The sequence below is a fragment of the Neophocaena asiaeorientalis genome, unplaced genomic scaffold, assembly GCF_003031525.2.
Source record: "Neophocaena asiaeorientalis asiaeorientalis breed wild unplaced genomic scaffold, Neophocaena_asiaeorientalis_V1.1 scaffold371, whole genome shotgun sequence".
Lineage (NCBI taxonomy): Eukaryota > Metazoa > Chordata > Mammalia > Artiodactyla > Phocoenidae > Neophocaena > Neophocaena asiaeorientalis.
Genome location: NW_020172369.1, coordinates 4,780,042 through 4,807,164, shown reverse-complemented (window position 1 = coordinate 4,807,164; position 27,123 = coordinate 4,780,042).

Sequence of the window (27,123 nt, the reverse complement as noted above, 5' to 3'; positions counted from 1 at the left end):
GAGAGAGAGAGAGAGAGAGAGAGAGAGAGAGAGAGAGAGAGAGAGAGAAGGAAAGAAGTTTGGAAGGAAGGAAGGGAGAGACAGAGAGGAAGGAAGGAATGGAGGGAGGAAGGGAAGGAAAAAGGAAAAGAAATGGAAAAAGAAAGCCAGAATATGTATATCAGAAGCATATCAGGTGCACAAGTATTAACAAGAGTCTGGAGCATCCGTCTTGAAAAACTGGCAGTTCCAGGCAGCTCCTCAGGCTCGGCAGCAGGAACTATAATGCAGAAACCATCTGGTCTTTGTGTTGCTGTTGGGATGACTCTGAAAGCCAAAAGGATTTGTTACTTGCTCAGAATTCAAAGTTCCAGGAAGGAGGCCTGATGGACTGAGTTTTGGTTTTATGCCCACTCCCTGACTACACAAAGGGGCCAGGAAGGATTTGAGTCCCTTCATTCCTGGGTGGAGGCAGTCATTGTTGGAGAATTTCCCAAAAGGGATATTTTTTTTGGGACTTCGCCTAATGAGATATTAGGGCAGCAATCCCCAACCTTTTTGGCACCAGGGACTGGTTTCATGGAAGACAGTTTTTCCACGGATCAGGGTAAGGGGGGACGGTTGATGGTTTGGGGATGATTCAAGCGCATTACATTTATTATGCATTTTATTATTATTGCATTGTAATATATAATGAAATAATTATACAACTCACCATAATGCAGAATCAGTGGGAGCCCTGAGCTTGTTTTCACTTGACACCCACTGATAGGGTTTTGATATGAGTCTGCAAGCAGCTGATTTATCATGGTCTCTGTGCAGCCAAACCTCTCCGCTAATGATAATCTGTATTTGCAGCCGCTCCCCAGTGCTAGCGTCACTGCCTCAGCTCCACTTCAGATCATCAGGCATTAGATTCTCATAAGGAGCACGCAACATATATCTCTCGCATGCGCAGTTCACAGTAGGATTCAAGCTCCTATGAGAATCTAATGCCGCCACTGATCTGACAGGAGGTGGAGCTCAGGCGGTAATGAGAGCGACGGGGAGCGGCTGTAAATACAGATGAAGCTTTGCTGGCTCACCCGGTAACAGTCTGTAGCCTGGGGGTTGGGGACTCCTGTATTAGGGTGTTGATTGGAGTGAGTTGTTGGATGCTGGAGAGCCAAAGAATGGCAAAAGTCTTCTGTAATACTCATCTTACTGGAGAAAAGACCAGATATATGAGTCATGTTAGCAGCTAAAATCATGATCAAGGTGAAAGGAAGTCTGAGGGATGGTGTAGGTAGAACACTAGGTTATAATTAACCTAACTCCACAAACACAATGAACCCAGTGCTTCTGGGAGATTTTACAGCCCTCATGGGTGCTTGGAGCTAAGTGTGCTGCTTTAAGCTGAGCCCCCAACTTGCTTTCCAGACTGAGTTGACTCTCAGTCTTAAATATTGAAATACCAAATAAAGCTGCATGCCAATCATTTTAAAGACATAACGGGGTGAAAAACAAACAGAAAACAATCACAACAGAAGAGCTAATGGGTGCCTGAGAGAATATGAAATAGCAATCAATAATGCAGTGGTAACAAGAAAGGTTGAGGCTGCTGCCAGCGTAGCAGCTGCAATAGTTTAGGAAAACAAGAGGAATTTTAAGGGTATGTATTTGTTTGTTAGGCCTGGGGAGCTGTGATTCTTCAATATAATTTTCAATATGATCTGTGGAATTTTAATATAGTCATGGTTGTGATCATTGTGTTTATGTATTAGTTTTCTAGGGCTGCTATGACAAAGTGCTACGAACTAAGTGGTTTAAGCAGCTGAAATTTCTTTTCTCACAGTTCTGGAGGCTAGAAAGTCAAGATCATGGTTTTTGGCAGAGTTAGTTCCTTCTGAGGGCTCAGAGGGCGAATCTGTTACTCGCTTCTTTCTGTCCCAGCTTCTGCAGGTTTACTGGCAATCTCTGGCTTTCCTTGGCTAGTGGATGCATCACCTGGATCTCTGCCTTCACGTTCAAGTGGCATTCTCTCTGTGTGCCTGTCTCTTTATCCAAATTTCCTCTTTATATAAGTATACAAGTTTTATCGGATTAAGGCCCACCCTAATGATCTTATTTTAATCTATCTTTGTAAAGACATTATTTCCAAATGAGGCCACATTCTGAGGTACTGGGGGTTAGGGTTTAAACACATCTTTTAGGGGGACACAATTCAACAGAGAAGATGCTTGTTATTAATCAAGAGTAATACTTTGTAGTTTGCAGTATCTTTTTCTGGAGACCAAAAACCATGTTCAACACTGTTTCATATACAGGAACAGCTTGGTTTGGGAGAAGGTCAGTAATTTTACTAGACTCAAGACAATGCCCAGGGAAGCAGATATTTTGTCCAGAGGTCTGACCTTTACTAATTCTACTAAGTTCCTAGTTTCAAGTTTACTACAAAGTATAAAAATCCTTTCATAGAAAAGTATTGGCTTTGTCATATACTCCGTAACACATTTATTGCATTTAGAGGTTTTATTTCTTCCATTTCAATCTCAGTTTTCCAAAACTTCTTGGGGATTTTGCTATTGTTAATAATTTTTTGGCCTTTAAATATGACATCACTGGTAACGAGGTGTTATAGGTTTGGAATTAACAATAATAGCTAACATTTATTAAACAGATATTATGTGCCAGAAACATAATGAGATCTTTACATATGTTATCTCATTTAATTCTTGAATTATTCTCATTTTGCACATGAGGAAGCTGAGGCTGTGGAAGTTTCCATGAAAGTCGAGTAATAGTGAGGGGAGAATTTAGACTCAGGCTGATTGTAAAGTCCAGATGTCACCACCACACAGTACTGCTGACTAAAATTACAATTATCCCCCAATTTGCCTTTCAGCTCCAGCCATTACCTTTTTTATTCATAACTAGAACTTATCTAAAATACTTGCGGGGTAGTAACAGCAACACTGCAGTCAACTGTTTGCATATCTTTTTTTTTTTTTAACATCTTTATTGGAGTATAATTGCTTTACAATGGTGTGTTAGTTTCTGCTTTATAACAAAGTGAATCAGTTATACATATACATATGTTCCCATATCTCTTCCCTCTTGCGTCTCCCTCCCTCCCACCCTCCCTATCCCGCCCCTCTAGGTGGTCACAAAGCACTGAGCTGATCTCCCTGTGCTATGCGGCTGCTTCCCACTAGCTATCTACCTTACGTTTGGTAGTGTATATATGTCCATGCCACTCTCTCGCTTTGTCACAGCTTACTCTTCCTCCTCCCCATATCCTCAAGTCTATTCTCTAGTAGTTCTGTGTCTTTATTCCCGTCTTACCCCTAGGTTCTTCATGACATTTTTTTTTCTTAAATTCCATATACATGTGTTAGCATACGGTATTTGTCTTTCTCTTTCTGACTTACTTCACTCTGTATGACAGACTCTAGGTCCATCCACCTCATTACAAATAACTCAATTTTGTTTCTTTATATGGCTGAGTAATATCTTTTAGGGAAGCTGCCAGTGAGGGGAAGGGTTAGAGAAGGAGGAAGAGGGGAGAAGGTGGGGGACAGGAAAGAAGGAAGGGGTGTATCAGGTCATCACCTGTGAAGGTTTCGGTGGACACAGGACTGTATGGCTGCTCTTCTCCTCCCCAACACACCCAGAAACTCAGATAAGATGGCAGGAATTGACCTTTTAGAGGGGGATCCAGAGGTCTGGGCCCAGTGCCTGAAGCTGACCAGCTGACAGCTGTCTAGAGAGTCATGTCGGCTGAATAAAAAAGGACAACCCAAAAGTTGAGAATTACGTTTTATTCAGCAGACTTTCTGAGGTCTTATGCCCGGAGGACAGCCTCTCCGATAGCTCTGAGGGACTGCTCTGAAGGGGTAAAGGAAGAGCCAGCATATAGAGGAATGTTTGCAACAGAAACCAGATAGTTGGAACATCAAAAGAAGACTGTTGATGAAAGAAAAACCAGACATCTCAAGTTCATGAATTTAGCACTTTTCTTATATGGGAAGATGTACGTCTGGGCTCTTTGGAATCAGTCCTTTAGCAGTATGCACCTTACCTAGGGCCAGGATCCTGTTTCTCTCCATCCTGAATCCCCTCCACAGTCAGAGCAAATAGGATTTGAGGTAGCGTTGAAATATTATATTGGAATAACACTCTTTAGATATAATCACTTTATTATAAAAAAGATTATTTTTTGCTTTGGGCCCAGGTTACCACTCCTCTGGGTTATTTCAGAAAGACATTCAGCACTGAGAGATGAATTTGTCTCTACCCTGCGTCTGCACTGGATTAGACGTCTATGGATTTAAAGGGGGGACGACGTGATTGTCCCAAATAAACTATTATTCTTCTGAAAGGCTGGTAATGGATGAAAAAAAGCTGCATTCTTTTCTTTCCGAAGTGTGGAGAGAATGGGAAACGGTAAGGCAGGATATACTGACGTATCCTTCGGCAAGCTTCAGCTTCTGAGTTTGCCCTATGCCTTTCCCAGGATATATGCCACATCAAGAATGCACAGAGGCACAAGAAGAAATTAATCTTGCCATCAGGAACACTTTGTATTTGGAAATTCTCTATTTCAGAAAGCATCAGCTTCCAAGAGGTCTGGCTGCTTTCTTAATTATCTTTGAACACAGCAAATACTCCTAAAGGGAATGATTTGCTCTTTAACTCTCTTTCTCCCTGAGTGCAAATACTATGGCTTTTAGCAGGTTATTTTTTTTCTTTTCTTTTTTTTTTTTTTGATGGACTTGAGAGCTATACAAATAAATCCTTTATGATCTTTTACATTTATTCATTTTTTTCCAGGAATGTGCTGAGGTGTCCAGATTGGAAAAGTGGTGTGATGATGACTGAATTGGATGGCAAATGGAAGCAACATCAGGTATCCACCAGCCAGCAGGACACGGGCTTGTCCCATGGCAGCAGAAAGTTGGTCTCTGGGCCAATAGCAAGGCTGAGAAGTGGCCTGATCGGGACAAGAGCCAGTGCTGACTGCACCCCAGCGCTGCCAGCCCGGCCAGGGCCCAGGCAGAGCCCCGCCCCCTCTGCTGACAGTGCAGAGCCGCCCTGACAAAGGCTCTCTGTAGGCTCTGGGCATAGACCTCCCACAACTACAGATAAAACTGAAGGAGATTAACACATGTTAGAAGCTAAACAAATAAGTTAGGGGATAATATTTCTAAATGTTTATATATCTAGATTCTGACCTTTTAAAATTCAATTTCAAGGTATGCAGATAGGACGGCAGGAGATACCCTTAGTCCTGTGCAGAATGTGCTAAAACAGCCCCTGCCTTCTGTGGGTGTCAGGGTCTAAATCTTCCTTAGCTATCAGTTTGTTTCTCAGGAAGTGTGCCAAAGAATTTGTATATGCAGAGGGATGGGGGACCCCAGAGCTTCACTGATTGGGGAGGGCATTACGGATGAGAGTTCGTTCAGAAACTGAAACCACGGTTTCTTCCTCTACTCCTGGCCCTCTTGGTGACTTTCTGCCAGTCTGAAGCAGGAAGTTTCCTCATAACAACAAAGAGATAGAGTGGGACCTAACATTGTTTCTTATGAGTTGTCATCTTTACACCTTTGAATTGGAAATGCCTCTGTAATCTATTAGGCTAACAGAAAATATATGTTGTGATAGCTAAAAGCAAGCATTTTGGGGTTATTAGATAAGAAGTGTTAAATACCTGTAGAATATCATTAATATTCAATATGTGCTGTTGAATTATGCAATAGATTATGATCTTTACATCTGAATTCAAAAAAAAAAAAAAAAGAAAGAAAGAAAGAAAGAAAAGAGGAAAGGAAAAAAGACTCCAGTTACTATCATCTCATATCTCTGAACTTGAACTATTGGAATGATTGCCTTTGCTGTATAAGCAAAGTTAACCTGAATGTACCTGCATTTTTCCCTTGGGAGAATGGTATTTAGACCATCACACGATAACCAACTAGTTCAAATCTGTTCTGGAAACCAGTTAAATAGAAATAATCTCAAAAAATGAATATTCGGAAAATGACGCTCCCTTTACTCTGGAAAAGGAGTGCTTTGAGCAGCTAGGGGAGCGGCTATTCCACTGCCCCTTTCCCTCTTCACGGGTTCGTGTTCAGGTTGAAGAACCACGTTACTCCACAGAAGGTGATGCAGCAAATAACACGAAGAAGTGCTGCGACAGAGAAACAGGACAATGAAGTAAGAATGGGAAAACATTGGTCCCGTGCTGCCGTCCTCTCTGCCCTGCTTCCTAGCCCTCCTCTAACTTCTTACTCACTGGTGGGAAAGCTCTCTCTCTGTTTCTCTCTGTGTCTGTCTGTCTGCCTGTCTCTCTCTCTTTCTCTGTGCCTCTGTGTCTATCTATCTCTCTTGACTTTTCTTTTTCATTCTGTCCCAGGAAAATGCTTCTCCCTTAACAGTTTACTCATGGCATCTCAAATACAACCATTTCTGTGTTCTCAGTATTCTGAAAGACTAAGAATTCTGATTCCTTCATTCTCTAAGCAGATGTTCCTGTGGATGAAAAATGTCACTTGCCATATCAGGAAACAATGGATGTTGCAGCCATCAAGCCATCAGCCATTATAACCGCTCCAACGGTGAGCTCTGAAGAAACTCAGGGTGGAGACAAACAGGCTGCCAGCCACCAAGTCGTCAGCCACTGCCTCAACAGTGCACCCTGAGGGCATTCAGGATGGGAAAGAACCAGATACTGGCCCTAGATAGTTAAGGTGCCAAAGGAATGATTTCAATGAGCCCAGACTCTTGCATCTTCCTGTACGTAGAAAAGCTCTAAATTCATTAACTTGAGATGTCTGGTTTTTCTTTAATTAACAGTAATCATCTGATGTTCCAACTACCTGGTTTTTGTTGTAAAAACTCCTGTATATCCTGGCTCCTCCCTTCCCTCTTTGGAACGGTCCCTCAGAGCTCTCTGAGAGGCTGTCTTCTGGGCTTAAGTCCTCAGAAAATCCACCGAATAAAACATAATTCTCAACTTTTAGGTTATGCATTTTTTTTTCAGTTGATATCCCCAGTAATTTTAATAGCTTCTAGACTCACTCCATGGAAGTGCTAAATATTGGAAAATCTCTTGCACAGTGTATATAAACCCTTACAGAGAAGTCTCATGACCACATCCTTTGGGACACATTACTCAGCACAACTTGCCTTGGGCAGGTCAGGGACTGGGATACTGATACCGCCCTGGGAAATACTATAAAGATGCAGTAAGGACCAATGAGCTTTCTCAAGGAGTCCCCTATTTCTAGGTTAGAGATCATAACTCAGTGTTAATTAAAAGGCTGAAAAGACACAGGGGAAATAGTTCCAGAAAATTTTCAGAGAATAATTCTTTAGAAACTCCTATGAGACTAGCTACTAAATTCATAATGGTTTCACCAAAAGATCTGATCGTTGGCACTGTATGTTTCAGAAATGCAATTGCCTTAGCAGAATTGGCTGCCTGGGCACGTGGCAGCTTTTTTTTAACGTGCTGCCACTATAAGCGTTTGCTATTGTTAGTTATTATACATCATAAAATATCAGTAAAATGGGAGCAACTATGAAAAATACCCATGAGCCAGTTTTTATGAAGTTACAATAAGTAAGGGATTTTTTTTTCTACTGAATATAACAAGTTTAATCTTATCTGTGTGCCAGTAAGAAAGTTGGTGGGGAAGTCTGGAAGGACAAATGACTCAGATAAGCAGCAAACCCCAAGCATTCAATCGCGTACAGCCGTGTGTAACTCAACCCCAGGGTTTCACTTCTTACTTTGAAGAGATAGGTTTCTTGAAAGAAGTGTGATCAGGCCAGATACATCAAGAGGAAGAAGGAAAGTCATCTCAGGGGGGGATTTTTATAGGCAAGGGGGTTACTACCACTATTATTAAGCACCTACTATTTATCAGGCACTGTTCTTGGCACTTCGCCTATTTGATCTCATGTATTCTCAGCAACTCTATGAAGTTGGTATAATTATCTCTGTACTGCAGATGCCTACCATCGGGAAGTTAGGTAAATTTTGCAGTCTCACAGACAGTGGCGTTGGAGAGTCCCAGGCCGTTCTGATTCCACACCCGAAGCTCATGCTTTGCTGTTCCTCATCTAGGTGAGTACCAGGGGCGCTCAATCAAGAACAAGTGAAATCCGAGGAGGGCTGCCTGGAAGATGCCTGAATGAATGAAGGGTAAAATCTCACTGCTGGGCCACAGAAAGGAGCCTGTGAATTCTACTCTCCTATCTTTAAACCAACTTAATCCCCAGCAACAAACCCAAACCACAGTGGTATTAGCTCATCACCTCAGTCCCTGGAATTCATGCAGGCAAGCTCCAATTTCATCCTGTTTCTCTGGTCTTGTTTAGCATCTCATCTTGGCTTCCAGTCATTGCCTTTCACCTGCTTACATCCTCGGCTCCTTCTGTCCACACCTCCTTCATATGCTCCATTGGACGGGATCCTGTGATTCTGATTTGTGTGTCTCAGCTTCTGCCTTTCACTCATGTGAGTAAAACCTGTGGGCCAGGCCTCTTGCCACACAGATCTTGGCCAGGAAGGATACTGCACCAGGTTCAGAGATGAATGTTTAATCACTAGTGACTATATTTGGACATTTTCCTAAAAGTTGTTAAGCTATTGCTTTTCAAGCTGGTAAAACCATTTTGTGTTTCATTTTATTTTATTTTAAATCTATAAGTTTGGTTCTTTGTCTGTTTAATCATTTGGTAACTTAATTCTTTCTTCATTTCCCACTGGGGACCCCGGGAGTGATGGCTCAACAATGCTCAGCCCCGTGGTTCCTTCCTTCAGTTGGGCTTCTACTTCCTACAAGTAGAGGTGGAATTCCTGAGTCAGACCCTAGAGACGATGTGGCAGGGACATGGGACAAAAAGAGGTATTCTATTCGGGTGGCTGGGGAGGAGTGGGTAGACTTCCTATGGTCCAGCTGGGTCCGGACAGTCTTGCTCCTTTACCAGGACTCCCCCGCAATGCTCACCTGGGATGAGGCTGCAGCCCCTCTCTCTCCAAGTCATGCAGAAGGAAGCAGAATCTAGAGCATTTAAAATCGCTTATTTTCCTTCCCTTACAGAGGTCCGAGATGAATATGCTGAGAATTAATAGCTTTAAAGAAATGGCTTAACAACTTTTAGAAAAATGTCCAAATATAGTCATGATGATTAAATACATTTTTCTGATCACAGTTAATATTTACCAATTCAAGTAGAAACTTTTCAGTTTATATCGATTTTTGTTTCAAAATTTTAAACATCACTTTCAGTTTGTTAACACTCTAGCATCTAAATGTAATGTCTTTTTGGATTTTTAACTTTAACTTAGCTTTAATTTTTAAAGCTAAGATTCCTTAGCTTTCCTTACAACTTTACATAGATCATGACTAAATATCAAATTAATTTGAGGAACAAATCACCCAATCCATTAAAGTGTTCCCTGCAAAATATCCTTACTACCTTTCTGTTGATTTGAGCAGTTTTCTGTTTTTAAGTTGAAACTTTCTGCAAACTGTTACTTACCTTTCTGTTTCTGAAATTCTTGATAGAAACCAAAATATCAGCATTTTATCTCTGATAGGACTCTTGGCTAATTCTGATTTATTTCTGATGCTCTTCCATTTTAAATTTCATTTAATGAAAATTCAATTTAATTCTAATTCTAAATGAATTTTAATTAAAATTTAATTTTCTGTGTTTTACAATGTAAATTAGTTAAACTAAAAATCACTTGCTAAAAATGTAATTTAAGGCTGACATGCCATTCGGGGAATTGGTAAAATGATTCTAAGTGTGCTTACATTTTGGAAAGAATCATTTCATGACAAAACATCTGAAAAAATAAAAAGTCACATGCTGAATGCCAAAAATTTGGATGGAAAAAGTGGTTCATATTGGTACATCCAGTAAATTTATTATTTGCCACCATTTTAGCATTCTATTAGGATTATTTTATCAGGTAGCCAGTCAAGCTCAATTTAGCCAATATGCAGAAAAATATATTTGATTACATGTAATAAAAAATATTTTCATTAAAACTACTTAAAACTACAGTTTGTAAATTTTTGTCATTCTGCAAAGTAGTTAGTTCAAGAATTGATTTTTAGTGAATTGGCCTGCCTCCCTATCCAGGATTCTGTAGTTAAAAATACAAACAAGAACATCAATAATAATGGCAACATTTATCGTCAATAGACAGTGAACCAGCGCTGGGCTTGGTACTCTGCCGTAATTGTCTTCACTGAGTACAAACAACTTTTCAAATAAGGTATTATTATTATAATTTTACAGAGAAGGGATTTGGGGTTCAAAGAAGTTAATAATATAAATTGACCTGGGGAGGAAGAATCAAAACTTCTTGTCTCAATGGCCAGGTTGCCCAATATAGTTCCCAAGCTGTGAAATGCAAGATGGAAATGACCCATCTCTGCCCTAGATCTATAAAGATTGAGATGAAGAAAGAGGTTGCTCCTGTTTCACTGTCTAAATAGAAAGAGTCCAGCCGTTCCACAGATTGTAGCATCCGGGGCAAATTGCAGGTGGACTGGGAAGGTTTCCAGCCTTGCTGAGGGTGTGGGAGTGGCAGTAGAGGTGACACAGCTGCTAGGTCAGGTCTGGGCATCTAGCTTGCAGGGGGTTAGAGACTGGCCTCTCCAGGTCATGGCTGCAGCTCCACATTCAGCAAAGTCAGATGCCTGCTGGTCCCAGCGCCTCAGCACAGTTCTCCATTCTTCCCCTCTAAGGCCGTTAGGTCTGATAGATACAAAGGGATGGGCTGTGGCTCCTAAGAGCAGCCTGGAACTGATTATTCTCTGGAATGATGTCAGTCAACCCTGCGTGGCTGGGAGGAAAGTGAGGTCTCTTGTCTTCTAACCTCAAAGCATAGAACTGAAGGCCATGTGCTCAAATCTGGTTCAAGGGATCCAGCTGTCAAGGTCCACAGACCAAGAGGGATGCATATGGGATGCTTTTGACTGACATCTAGCAAGCTTTTGTTTGGATAGATTGGGATGAGATGTTTATGGGCTGAAATGTTGTATGAGTCTTAGCTCTTTATTAATACCAGCCAGCAAATAACCCCTCCTCCCTTTCCTGTCACTTTCTGTAACTGTCACTGACCAGCCTGGAGTGATTATCCTGAATTTTTCTACCCCAGTGATGGGTCTGGGTGTAACAGGTGATTGCTATGTGCTCTGTCACTCTTGCCTCAATGCTGCTTCCCCTCTCCTGCTGCAGCTTCAGGAAGAACAGAGCTAGAGAATGAAGGGAAAGGGACCTGGGAAGATTTCCTTTTCCTTCTTATTTATTTAGTTATATAGCAGGTTCTTATTAGTTATCTATTTTATACATATTGTGTATATATATCAATCCCAATCTCCCAATTCATCATACCACCACAGCCCCCCACTTTCTCCTTTTCCTTCTGCTCGAGATGACATGATACAATACCTGTCAGATTATTTTTCCCTTCTAATGCCTCATCTCATACCCTTCTCAGAATGAATGTTTCTAGTTAGCGAGATGACAAGTTTTTATATACGATTTTTTAGTTTATTTTAAAAAATTTATGAATCAGTGTTTTTTTTTTAATATATTCACAAAGTTGTACAACCATCACAAAGTTGTATAACAGAAAATTATCACAATCCTCAAAAGAAACCCTCTTCCCATTAGTCCCCTTTCTCCTCCCTTCTCAAGCCCCTGGCAACCACTAATCCACTTACTGTGCCTATTGATTTGCCTTTTCTGAAAATTTCATAAATATAGAATCACAATATATGACTTTTTGCTTCTGGCTCCCTTCACTTAACATGATATTTTCTGTTTTCATCTATGATACAGGCTACAGCCTGTATCAGGACTTCATTCCTTCCTATGGCTGAATAATATTCCACTGTGTGAATATACCCCATTTGTTTATCCATTCATCAGTTGATGGAAATTTCACTTGTTTCCATTTTTTGGCTATCATGAATAATGCTGTTATAAATGTTCATATACAAGTTTATGTGGGCATATGTTTTCATTTCTCTTGGGTAATACTAAGGAGTAGAATTGTTGGGTCATATTGTACTCTATATTTAAATTCCTGAGGAACTAACTACCACATTGTTTTCCCCAGTGGCTGCCCCATTTTACATTCCCACCGACAATGGTACATAGTGAAGCAAGATAATAAATAAGTGCCAAGTAAGGCAAGTAAATTACTGAAAGTAGAAATGGACAATGTCATTAGTGTGTGAGATTAAAATGAAAAAAAAAATTCTACAGTTAGTGACTGCAAGGCGAGATGGGAGATGGTGTTGCTTAAAAGAAGAAATAAAAAACTTTTGATTCACTGATGTCAGTGAACAAAGTGAGATTTGTACACATAACAAACACTAAGCTAGGAAACTGCCTTCCATGTGCAAGAACAAGAAACTAGGAGAAGAAAGGATATCCTGAAATATTCAAGGAAGCTTTCCTTTTTTGACAACCTGAGAGATAACAATAGGGGATTTCGAGGAAGAGAGTTTTTAAATGTTTGTAGACTATTTTTGTTTCTGTCAAAATTCCTCAGGTGAACAAAGGAAATCAATATAAATGATAGAGGTCTCTGATACATTTAGGAAATGCAAAACAATGACAACAGTAAGAGCTGGACAGATCCTAACTGATACAGAAGTGGTGGAAAATTCCATTACCTTCTGAATATTTATCCCTGAGGCTACAGTAGAACATCTACTGCTAACATTCATTCAGTCAGTGCAACGCTGAGTTAAAATGGTTTAATCAATCAAACACATTAGTCAAATTTTTAACCCCATACCCAGGAGAAGCAGTCTTTCACAGATGTTTTATACATATAGGATCACCTGGAAAAGAGACATGTTCTCAGCTAAGTATGGAGAAGACTTGATTAGAATCACTTACAAATATTCTGGGGCATTAGTCTTAGCTATTAGGATGTTCTGCATAAAACCCCCAGAAGTTAATAGGAATTAATACTGTAAATCAGATCTATGATCAGCCAGAATAGGATTAGGCCCCAATTAAGACCACAGGGATGGTTTATAGGATGACACCTGAGATTCTGGCTCTCAACCTGCACATAAGGAACATACTAGAACTCTTTCTCATACTTTCAGAGCCCATGTTTGATCTGTCACACCCATAAATCTTTTACAAAATTTCATCGTATGTATACTTTTTTCTTTTCTCTTTCTCTTTCTGGCTGTGCCGTGCGGCTTGTGGGATCTTAGCTCCCCAACCAGGGATCGAACCTGTGCCCTGTGCAGTGAAAGCGTGGAATCCTAACCACTGAACAGCCAGGGAATTCCCAAAATTTCATTATATTTTGACTTGCCATACATATTTGTTGAGATTGGGTTTCACTACATGTTGCAGAATCCCAGAATACCAATGGCTTAAACAAGAAAAAATTTTATACCTTTCATGTAAAGTCCAGAGGTGCACAATGCAGGGTTGATATGGCAGCACTAATCCACGGTGACCCAGCCTTTGCCCGCTCACCAGGCTACTTCCATTGTGTGTGCCTGTATCTTCATGGTACAGCCATCACAGCTGTGTCCCAGGCAGTAGGAAGGAGGAAGAGACAAGCAGCGGCAGGTGTGCCCGAGCTTATTTGTAAGGAGGATTAGAGAAGCTGCCAGAGCAAACTTCCACTCCCATCTCATCTAAGAACATAATCACATGACCACACCAAACAGCAAGGAAGACTGGGAAACCCAGTTTTAATGTCCAAAACCATTTGCCCAACAGAAAGAAAGTGTAGGCTTCCATTTTGGTAATTTATTTCAATTACCATGAAAGAAAGGGAGAACAAATACGGGGGACAGACCGCAATACTTGCCACATTTTGCAAGTAAAGTACTAGTCTAGGTTGGGTATTGTAATTCTTCCTTTTAGTTTCCCTACGTTTACTTTTTTGAGTTTCAGTGTTGGCTTCGACTTCTACTGTAACTGGCTTGATCCCTGGGAGCTCCAGCCATGGAAATGAAAACTAGATAAGGGTGCACTTCATGGAGTAACAGTGAAAATATTTCCTCTCAGTATCACACTATTAACACTGAATGGTTATACTTATCTCTTGTGCCCTCTTCCTGTGATTATCGACTTTAGTATTTTAATTTTTAACAAATTATCAAATTTAACTACTCAGCAAATCATCCTTCCAGACTGATTCCTAAACATTGTTGTCTGTTTGCGTGACAGCCATCTCCACATCACTATGAACACTTTGGATGCTCTCTGAACCTTCTGAAGCACGGATGTCTCTTCTGTGACAAATGTCAGACGTGAGTAAATGAACTTTACCTCAATGGAGAGAGAGACCCACTTTGGATAAATGATCAAAATTCATCAGTGGTTTGCCAACTTACAGATCATCAAAAGGAACTATCCTCTATGGCCAAAGAGGTGGGAATAGATAGTGTCCTTTAAAATCTGGGACTACAGGTAATAATAGGCATTGTGTATTTGAAAGTTGCTAAGAGAGTAGATCTTAAAAGTTTTTATTACAGGAAAAAAAATTATAACTGTGTGCCAATGGATGTTAGCTAAACCTATTGTGGTGATCATTTTTCAATAAACACATACATCAAATCATTATGTTATATACCTGCAACTAATATAAACTTATACGTCAATTATATCACAATTTTAAAAAGTAAAATAAAATGTGGGAATATAATTACAGAAAAAGTTGATAGTGAAACATCATAAACATTGAAAGAAAATCTTGCTTCAGGTGCCAATTAAAGTGGGCTACCAAGTTAAAGAAGAAAAAATTAGTCTATTTAAACTATATAAATATAAGAAAGATATTTTAGGAACAGAATTATCCCTCAAAATTATTCATCCAAATCTTTTTATTTTGTAGATGAGGTTACTGAGATGCAGGGAACTAAGCTGAAAACACTCCTGAAATTAATTATAAACCTCTTGAGGATATCATTTCTATTTTTGTCATTATTGAATAATAGTCATCTGTAAGCATAAGATTTTGTCAGATTCTCACAGGGATACAAATGAGTAAAAATAATGTATATCATTAATTAATGTAAAACCCTTAGTAATATAAATTTTGGAGCAAATTCCTAAACTTCTAAAAATGAGGGGAAAGAATTCTTCATAAAAAGACATAGTTCAGAGGATGAGATTGACATTTAAGTATAATACTGTCCTTTTCGTGTATGTAAAAGAGCCAGTCAATATTTAAGTGTAATTATCTAACTACTAACATTTAAAAGAAAAAAAAGAAAGAAAAAGAAAAAAAAAACATTGTTTTTTTTTCATCATTTACTTCCTACACTCTCATCTCTTCACAGTAGGCAAGATATAAATTTTTCTTGGTGAAATCTAATGAAGAAACCCACCAACCTGGCCGTCAGGGCTGAAGCCAGGGCCTCTATCAGCTAACAATTACAAGTTGTATTTAGTCCCATTAATTTGTAAATTAGCTTCTTCTTTTCAGTATATTCTTCCAAAAGAAGGTTTGGAAAATATTTTATCTGCTTCTATTGGTTAAGGAACATTTTCTTTCTTGCTTTGATTGCCTAATGAAGAAAACAATAACTATGATCACCTTAAACAAGACCACAGATAATCTAACCGTGAAGCTAAAATAATTGTTAACCTTCCATCATTTCTGCATCTTCACAGAATGCCCTTCAGCCTGAGAAGTTCACTGAGAAAGTCAGTAACAATTCCTGTCATTGCTTTGTATCCCTGATCATTATGCTCAGAAAAGAGCTGACGTGACCAGTGCACTGAAGATGTTGTTCCTGGTTCTTTTAAAGGGCACCTCTGTCAATTTTGCTGCTGTGGACATCTACCCTTCCTTAAGAGTCCTAAGTTAAAATTGAAGAATTTATGAAAAGTTGTTATTGAGGTGATATTAAGATATAGTAGCCTTTAATGTATTATCACATTCTTAACAAAAGTTACTGGGATGGCAAAATAAGGCAAGAAACAATTAAAAAATGGGAACAGAAGGGATTTCATAGGATTTGTCCTTGGTTTGTCATTGTCTCTCTCCCTCTTTCTTTTTCTCCCTTCCCTTCTTTCTTCCTTCTTAGAAACTGGTTGTTGAAAACCTGTTACTGAATGATTTTGTAATGGCAGAACATGCTCTGGCAACATATCAAATGCTTGAAAAAATTAACGTGAGGAACAGGCTGGCAGCCTGCTGAGTTCATTTAAAAGACAGCAACTGTTATGGAATAAACAATCAAAAGCGAACACTAGCTGGATTTTAAAGTAAAATTTCTTACTTAATTGAAGACTGGTATTAATTGAACTAATTCTTCAATGCATAAGGGCCATTTTCATACTGTCAAAGTATTGTTTATAGAATGAGTTATGTCTTCTTATGCACTCTCTGGAGGGATTGTAAAGAGCTTGTGACCGTTTTTGAACGGTTAAAATACTCAGTACATCATCACCAAGATGTCCTTCTAGGAAAGAATTTCATTTAAATCCAGTTAAAGTAGACTTTAATATTCATAAGAGGATAGAATTGTCATCAGAATAAATCTATCATGCAGATAGATAGATAGATTCTTGTGGCAAGAATTAAATAAAGCCCAGAAGCTTAACATTTTACTGGAATTTTTTCTTTCAAAAACTGGAAATAAAAATAATTTAATCTTTCAGTTCATGGAAATGAGCTTATACAACTTGCAGACCACAATGTAAGGTAGATTCACAGAAAAAGGGGAAATTTAAAAAATCATGAGGTTTGGGGGTTTTCATTTGTTTGTTTGTTTAATTCTATGCAAATAACTTTGAAAACCTGAATAATATAAAGAATATTTTGAAAAATATAACTTACCAAAACTTAACCAAAAGATTAGAAAAAAAAAATCTAGGCAGATAGATTTCTAAAAAATAAATAAAGTAGTCCAAAACTTGCTTTTGTTTCTTCAAACGTTTTCCTGGGAGAATTCTATAAAATCTTTAGAGAACATATAATTCCAATGTTATTTAAATTGTTTCAGATCATAGAGAAGGAGGAAAGTCCCTAAGTGCATTTAATAAAGCAAGTAAAACATTTATACCAAAGGAATGACAAAGATCACAAACAAGGAAATCTATAAACCAATCTCATTTATTAATAAAGTTCAAAATCCAAAATAAAATATTAGCAAATAAAACTCAGTAGTTCCTGAGAGGAGACCAAGATGGCCGAGTAGAAAGATGTAGAACTCACCTCTCTCCATGAATGTATCAATCATACATCTACCCATGGAACAAAAACTAACCAGAGACTGGAAGAAAGATTCCTGTACAACCAGGGCTATAACAAAGGAACACGTGGAATCGGGTAGAAAGGGAGGAGAAGGAATCAGGTTGTGAACTGTGCTCCTGGGAGGGGACTCAGAAGAAGAGGAACATCGCTTGGGTGGAGATTCTCCCTGGGGAGTGAGCAGTTCAAGCCACATACTGGGCACCACCGCCCTGGGGTCAGACACAGGTAAGACAAGTCCCTTTGCTTTGTTGGAGGGGCAGTGACTAACAGACGGGCTGAGGGAAGCCTGGACCCCACTCATGAGAAGCACGCACATGCTTGCTTATTCCTTTAACACGGTAGGGGGGCGGATTGAAACTGCAGGTTTCCCGCAGCCTCTCTGGAGAATGTGCCTGCCTGAGCTAAGCATCTTCTCTGGCCCCGCCTGTTTCATGATACAGCTCTACAATATGACCAGGACAAGAGTGGCAGTGGTTGAGGGGAGAGCTAAGCTGTGAGGGATAAAGGCAACTCAGACCTGGAGTAGCATCTGAGCAGGGCAGGGGACAGTCACTACTGGTGCTTAAACAGGCAGCACATCAGAAGCCATCCACGTCACTGAATGTGACCAGGGCAGCCACTGTCCATGTCCAGATCCATGCTGAGCACTTGCACCAGCCCCTCTTGCTCCAGCACTACTCCCCTCTGGGTTGAAGATGCCAATTCTGGGAGAGGGGAGAGCACACACTTAAAGGGAACAGAGTCAGCTCAAACCCAACAGTCAGGGCTTCTACTCCAGCAACTTGGGACCCACTCTCACCCTGGATAGGGTGCTGATGGCCATTGAGCAGAGGTGAAGCCTAGGCACAACAATAAGACAAGAAAAATAAATAAAAGGCATCCAAATGGAAAAGGAAGAAGTAAAATTGGAAGGAAGTATATTGTATGATATAATACAATACATAGAAAACCCTAAAATCTCCACCCAAAACTACTAGGACTAATAAATGAATTCAGCAAAGTTTTGTGATATAAGATTAATACATAGAAATCTGTTGCATTTCTTTACACTAATAATAAAATATCAGAAAGAGAAAGCAAGAAAACAATCCTGTTTAAAATCACATCAAATAGAATAAAATACCTAGCAAAAATTTTACCCAAGGAGGTGAAAAATCAATATTCTGAAAATCATAAAGCACTGATGAAGGAAACTGAAGGTGATTTAAAAATTGAAAGATAGGGACTCCACTGGTGGTCCAATGGTAAAGAATCCGCCCTCCAATGCAGAGGGTGCAGGTTTGGTCCCTGGTCGGGGAACTAAGATCCCACATGCCACGGAGGAACTAAGCCTGTGCTCTGCAGCTATTGAGCTCATGTGTCTTAATGAGAGATCCCCTGTGCTGCAAACTAAGATATTCTTTGTTCTTGGATTGGAAGAATTAGTATTGTTAAAATTCTGCCCAAAGGATCTACAGATTGATTGCAACCCCTATTAAATATGACATTTTTCACAGAACTAGAACAAATAACCCTAAAATGTATATGCAACCATAAAAGACCCCAAATTGCCAAGGCAATTTTGAGAAGAAAGAACAAATCTGGAGGTATCATGCTCCCTGACTTCAGACTATACCACAAAGCTACAACAATTAAAACAGCATAATACTGGAACAGAAACAGACACATAGATTAATGCAACAGAATGGAGAACTCAGAAATACAGCCACACACTTATGGTTAATTAATATGTGGCAAAAGTGACAAGAATATACAATGGAGAAAAGATAGTCTCTTCAATAAGTGGTGCTGGGAAAACTGGACAGCTACATGTAAAATAATGAGATTAGAATATTTTCTCACATCATATACAAAAATAAACTCAAAATGTATTAAAGATCTAAATGTAGGACTGGAAACCATAAAACTCTTAGAAGAGAACAGAGGCAAAACAGTCTTTGACATAAACCATGGCAATACTTTTTTTGGTTGGAACCTCATTAAACTTAAAAGCTTTGAACAGCCAAGGAAACCATTGACAAAATGTAAAGACAATCTACTGAATGGGAGAAAATATTTGCAAATGATATGACCAATAAGAGGTTAATATCCAAAATATATAAACAGCTCATATAACTCAATACCAAAAAAACCAAACAACTCAATTTAAAAACGGACAGAAGACCTGAATAGAAATTTTTCCAAAGAAGATGTACTGATGACCAACAAGCAAATGAAAAATGTTCAATATCACTAATGATCAGAGAACTGCAAATCAAAACCACAATGAGATATCACTTCACACCTGCCAGAATGTGTGAATGTCTACAAATAACAAATGTTGGCAAGGATGTGGAGAAAAGGGAACACTTGTACGCTGTGGGTGGGAATGTAAATTAGTGCAGCCACTATGGAAAACAGTAAGGTGGTTCCACAAAACACTAAAAATAGAACTACCAGCAATTTCACTTCTGGGGATATATCTGAAGAAAATGAAACCAGTAATTCTAAAATATACATGCACTCCAATGTTCTTAGCAACATTATGTACAATAACCAAGATATGGAAGCAACCTAAGTGTCCATTAGCAGATGAATAAAGATATGCTCTCTTTATATATACAATGAAATATTACTCAGCCATAAAAATGAATGAAATAATGCCATTTGCAACAACATGGATAGATCTAGAGGGTAGAATGCTTAGTAAAACAAGTCAGGCAAAGAAAGACAAATACTCTGTATTATCACTTATATGTGGAATCTTAAAAATAAAACAAATGAATGTATATAACAAAACAGAAACAGACTTACAGATGTAGAGAACAAACCAGTGGTTACCAGTGGGGAGAGGGAAGGGAGGAGGGTCAAGATTGAGGTATAGTATTAAGATATACAAAGTACTATGTATAAAATAAATAAGCAACAAGGAAAAATTGGGCAGCACAGGGAAATATACCCATTATTTTCTGATAACTTTAGAGTGTAATCTATATAAATATTGAATCACTATGTTGTATACTTGAAACTAATATAATATTGTAAATCAACTATTCTTCAATAAAAGAAAACCTCGGTAGTTCCTTAAAAAATAGTAGATCATTACCAAGTGGCTTTATTCTAGAAATGTAAGTTAAGTTAATATTATTACCTGTATCGTCATATTATATAACCAAGAAGAAAATGCATATGACCATCATCAGCAATGCTAAAACAAAAACAAAAACAAAACACTGAGCCAGCATGTTTTATGGGAACAATCAAGAAATATTCTGTTGATATCCAGAAAACATTAAACAATGTCTACTGTCATGTTTCAATTTAAATTGGACTAAGATATTAACAAATGCATTTAGGAAAAGAAAAAGAAATTAGAGTTCCAGAAGTTAACGGGAAAAGTTAAAATTATCATAACTGAAAATATTATTTCATTCTTAAAAACTGCAAGATAATTAAACTAAAATTACTTCAAACAATAAAGAAATTTATTAATATAATGATGTACAAATTTAATAATGGTAAATCAATGGGCTTTATGCATATGGCAATAGGACATAGAAGAACAAATTCCATTTGTAGTATCAATAAATATAATAAATAAGGAAACATTTAAAACTAATATGAAAAACCTATACGAGAAAACAGTTTTGAACACTTCTGAAGGCACAAAATAATACTTGAAGAAATGAGAAAATGTACCTTGTTCTTTGATAGGCACATTCATTGTGTAAACGTCAATTCTCTCTAAGTCAATTTATTAATTTAGCATGATCCCAATAAAAATGCCAACTGTCGTTGATTTTGTTATTGTTCTTTGTTTGTTTGTTTGTTTTTTGTGTTTTTTTTTTGCGGTACGCGGGCCTCTCACTGTTGTGGCCTCTCCCGTTGCGGAGCACAGGCTCCGGACGCACAGGCTCAGCAGCCATGGCTCACGGGCCCAGCCGCTCCGCGGCATGTGGGATCTTCCTGGACTGGGGCACGAACCTGCGTCCCCCGCATCGGCAGGCGGACTCCCAACCACTGCGCCACCAGGGAAGCCTTGTTCTTTTTTGTTTTTAGATCGAGGGATTATATCTAGTAGAGGTGATTCTCAAGTTCATTTTGAAAAATGAACATACCTCATGCATATATCCTGATAACTCTGAATGAATCAATGTTTTAAATGTAAAAAATAAAACAATAAAAATATAATATAAAAATACAAGTAAACTCCTATAAAGGAGGAAGTTTTTAAAATTATAGACTCAAATCTATAAGCCATAAAACAAAAGACTGTAAAATTCAACTACATTAAAAAAACTAATGCATGGGGTAAAAATATTATAAGCAAATTAAAAAGACAAGTGAAAAAGTGGGAAAATTATCTGTGACTCATATCACAAAGGAAAGACTCACCTTCCTCATATAAAGCTGTCTTTGAAATAAATAAGAAAATGTCTACTAAACAAATAGGGAAAAAATAATAAAAGGATATGAATAGATAGTAAAGCAAAGGCAATATAAACAACTCTAGATTTGTAAAAAGCTGTTCATCTGCACTCATAATAAAGAAATACTGATTCAAGCATTAACATACTTGTGGTCTCAAAACATGGCCCCAGAATTATTTGGCATTCCTCCCATCATGTGGTGTCACTTTCCCTTATATCTGGGGTCTGTAATGTTCTGACAAACAGAATACAGCATAGGTGTTTCAGTGCTGGTTTCTGGGCCAGAGCTTCTAGACACTGGACGTACTGTCTCTTTCTCTTAGAACACAATCACCATACTGTGAGGAAGCACAAGCCTCCAGTAGAGATGCCCATGTGGACAGGAACCAACAGCCAGTACCAGCTTGCCAGCCATGAGAGTATGCCATCTTGGAAGGAGACCCTCCAGCTTCAGTTGAGCAGTCCTAGCTAACACTGCGTGGAGCAGAGATGAGATGTCCTCACGATGTTCTGCTGAAATTGAAGATTTGTGAGTAAATTAAATGATTATCTTGTTTTAAGCCATTAAGGGCTGACTTAGCATGGTTTTTGAAATATAGCCAATAGGTAACAAGAGCAGCCACGATTATTCTTTTTCACCTCTTTTAGAAGGGCAAATATCCAGAAACTTGACCACACAGGGCTACGTGGAAATAGTTACTCGTACACATTCCTAGGAGATAAGAACATGGATTGAGGCAGCTGTGGAAGCAATTCTTTTCCTGTTTTGTTCTTTTTTACTCTTTTGATTTTGGAATCATATGAATATAATATCTTTTCCACAAGTCTAATTTGAAAAGAAAAAATGTTTAAAGTATACACAAGTTACTTTATTATGTAGGAAATTTATACTTAATATGTGTATTAAACTATATAGTTTATAAGAAAGACAATTTCACAAATATTGTCTCATTTTATCAATCATAGCAATTCTGTGACGAATACATAAGTAGGGTGATTATTATCCTACAATAATCTAATTACAATTGCAGAAACCAAAACTCTAGTTCTTACTCATCAAGTAAATGGCATGGCCAGAATTTAAATTGAGCTGTCCTTGCAAAAGGCAGCTTGGTTTTCTGGAAAGCAAACTAGAAATTAGAAGACCCAGGTCCTACTTTTAATTTTGTCTTTGATTCCTTGAATATTTTTGAATGAGTTGCTTAACTTATCTTGCATTGTCTCAGGATTTGGATATACTATGTTCATTACTTCCACCACAAGCCAGAAATAAAAGGCTTTTCTATAAAGATATCAATGTCCACTCCATTCAGGCATTTAGGTGTCTCCAGTGAGATGACTGACTCTTGTCCAGTCATCTCAGAGCTAACTGACAAGTCCCACCCACATACCCAGGCCTCTCAATCAGCTTTCTGTTGCCTCATTCTTAAAAATGACCATTGAAAAAACTGGAAAAAAAAGTAAATAACAGGGAATAGAAAAAAAAAATTTTTAACTCCCATTGATATCTTTAGAAAGTTTCACCAAAATTTTCCATCAGTTGTTATGATGAAGGAAAGAAAGAATGAGAGAGAGGCAGGAAGGAAGGAAGGAAGGAAGGAAGGAAGGAAGGAAGGAAGGAAGGATGGAAGGAAGGAAAGAAGAAAGGAAGGAAAGAATATACTAAGTAACAATCAGAAAACAGAAAGACCTCTTTGACATTCTTTCCACCCACACAAAAATCAGTAGAAATTTAAATTGCAAAAATATTCTAGAAAGTAATACAAAAGGATTAAGAGTTGTAAGATAGAGGGGAAAAATTCAGAGTTATGGAATATCAATATATTAGATCCAACATATAACTATGAAATTCCAGAAAGAGAGGATAGTAAAATTGAAAGGAGGAATTATCCAAGAACTAGAGTAGCAGTTCTCAAGGTGTGATCCAAGGACCTCTCAAGTCCTCTCTTCTTCTTAGTAACCAAAACAACATAACTCAACAGATAGAGAAGGATGTCAATAGATAATATGAAAAACTGGAAAATCTAGAACTAGCTGTGTGAGGCTTTTATCTAGAGATAATAACCATTTAAAGACATAACTACTACAAGAAACAGGTAAACAATTAAAGAGATTGTCTGTGGGGATAGGAATGGGGACAGAATAAATTAGTTAAGGATCCTTTCTTTTAAATATCAGTATTTACGTATCTAACTATTATAGATAGCTCAGTTAATAGAGGGTTCACTATCATGAAGGAATTTCCCACAGTTTCACATTAGGAGGCTGAGAGTTGGTCCTTCCTGAGGTTTGGAGGTGAGAATTATTGACACTAGTCTGCAGGTGGGTCCTCCTGTTGACTTCGTGTACTCCCTTCCATGTAACTGTGAAATTTTGTGTGTGTTTGAGGAACATTGCGTCGTGCTATCTTTCTCAGTCTTAAACTGCGAAGTAAATTAAATCCCCACTAAATGTTCTAGCTCTTCTATCTTCCTTTCCTTGTTCCCCCTCCAATTCCTTGTTGGGTTGTCCCTTTATAATTCCTTATTACAAACTTGAAACTAATGAGCTGGAGTTTTTGTTAAAGAGTCTTATGTTCTTTTAAAGAAAAGCAATTGGGCAATTTATATTGAAGCAAATTCTTAGAATCTCTTACCCTAGTTTTTAGTGGAATATTTGGGGAAATCCAGGGACATCTCTGGAACAGCAAAGCTCTTTAGATTGGATCCTGTCTCCTGAAAGGGGACATTAAGTGATGACCTTGAGTAATGGACACTCTGGAATGGAATGATGGAAATGGAGTAGAGACACCTAAGAGCCTTGTGCCCCTGTACAGACACATGGGTCTACTGTTTCCTGGAACTATGGAAGTCAGCCATTAGCTTGATATATTTCAAATGCCACTCAAGGGGGGAAAAAAGACATAAATACATCTTGCAGCATAGTAGTTGCAGTGTGACCAACCATCCTGGTTTGCCTGGGGTTATCCCAGTTTTAGCACTGAAAGTCCTGCATCCCAGGAAACCCCTCAGTCCCAGAAACACTGGGACAGTGGTTGTCTTATGGTTGTATGCCTAGTGTGAAGTCAACTGCCTAGAATAAAATCCCAGCTCCACCACTTATTAGCTGTGTGACTTTGTTGAAATTATTATTTTTTTTCCACATCTTTATTGGAGTATAAATGCTTTACAATGTTGTGTTAGTTTTTGCTGTACAACAAAGTGAATCAGCTATATGTATACATATATCCCCATATCCCCTCCCTCTTGAGCCTCCCTCCTACCCTCCTTATCCCATCCCTCTAGGTCATCACAAAGCACCGAGCTGATCTCCCTGTGCTATGCAGCAGCTTCCCGCTAGCCATCCATTTTACATTTGGTAGTGTATATACGTCAATGCTACTCTCTCACTTCATCCCAGCTTCCCCTTCCCCCCCCGTGCCCTCAAGTCTGTTCTCTACGTCTTCATCTTTATTCCTGCCCCGCCACTAGGTTCATCAGTACCGCTTTTTAAAATTCCGTATATATGCGTTAGCATACGGTATTTGTTTTTCTCTTTCAGAGTTACTTCACTCTGTATGACAGATTCTATATCCATCCACCTCACTACAAATAACTCAATTTCATTCCTTTTTTTAAAAAATTTCATTCTTTTTTATGGCTGAGTAATATTTCCATTATATATATGTAGCACATCTTTATCCATTCACCTGCCAATGGACATTTAGGTTGTTTCCATGTCCTGGCTATTGTAAATAGTGCTGCAATGAACATTGTGGTATATGTCTCTTTTTGAATTATGGTTTTCTCAGGGTATATGCCCAGTAGTGGGATTGCTGGGTCACGTGGTAGCTCTATTTTTAGTTTTTTTTAAGGAAGCTCCATACGGTTCTCCATAGTGGCTGTATCAATTTACATTCCCACCAACAGTGCAAGATGGTTCCCTTTTCTCCACACCCTCTCCAGCATTTATTGTTTGTAGATTTTTTTGATGCTGTCCATTCTGATGGGTGTGAGGTGATACCTCATATGTGTTGAAATTATTTAATCTCACTTTTTCTCAATTGCTTTAATGAAAGTGGGGATAAACTAGTACGTATGTGGTGGGGTTGTGATAATAAATGACTGAATACATGTAAAGTCAAAGTAGTGCCTAGTAGGTAGCAAGCAATCAATAAATATTACCTAACAAAACCAATAGTAGTGCTACTATTTTCAAGTAGAAAGATGATTTATTGCACAGCAAAGTAAATAGAGTTGTGTACATAATATCATTTTGGTTTGGAGATTAATGAGGTCAAATAGCGCCAACCAATGGATATTTGGGGATGTCAGTTAGCTGAATCAAATTCAAGTATTTATTTGGTTAATCCTATAAACTCTGCAGAAATAGCTGTCAGGCAAGGCAGCACCTCATATTCATCTGAGCTGTAGACAAAGCTTCAAACAATAGGTGATATTAAAACAACCCAATAATCAAAGCTACTTTCATACTTAAGATGTGAGATCATGTTCATCTTGCATCAAATATTTACTGTTGAAATCGAAATGGACATCAGGTATTTACTGTTGAAAGCAGAGGTAGTAGAATAGGGAATGTAGTGAAGCAGGGCCATGTGTAATTGAGCTTGAATTGTTCTAGTATTTTTTTTGGAAGGCAGCTATGCTCACCACTATACCACCAAAGCTATTTTTTTTTATATTAAGTAAATTCTGAGTCTTTCTGAAATGGATGGTTGTAAAAAATGTACAGTAGACATAGGCTTTTTTCTTTTCTTTTCTTTTCTTTTTTTTGCTATTCAACATCTTCTTTTTTGTTAATCCCCCATCATGTGAGCATTGGTCTCACTCTGGAACCAAAAAGGCCAAATTCTGCTTCCTCCTTCCCTATTGCAGGTATAACAGTAGCTTTCAAACCTTTGTGTGTGTCAGGATCACATGGAAAGCTTTTTAAAACATGGATTGCTGGGCCCTATACCTTGGAGGGATTGAGAACCTACATTTCTAAAAAGTGACCAGGTGATATTGATACCGCTGGTGAGGGATCACACTTTAAGGACTAATGAGTTAGTACAGGAGCACAGGACTTATGTCAAACAAAGAGATGCATCTGTCTGGGACTTGAGACAATAATGCAAACACTAGGACGGCTGAGAAATTATCTGTAAATAGAGCAGGCATATCAGGAATCCAGCTCTGTCAACAAAAATGTTCAACAGCAGGTTTCAAATCAGGTTTTTATATGTGTCCTTTGACACAGCCTAATATGTAGGGCATAAAGATGCTAGGAGTCTGTCCTTTGTAGTTAACAGTGCGGTCAGGGAAAAGGGGTGAGAGATGTGGTAGCAGGGAAAAACTCAGATGAGGGAGGAAGATGCTGCTGTGAGCAGCAAGCAGCTCAGAACAGTGATGAGTAAGTTGCTGAAGGCACTGCTAAGAGACTGGCCTGATCACGTGACCCCATCCCCAAACTTAGTTCCTACCTTGTGACTCACTA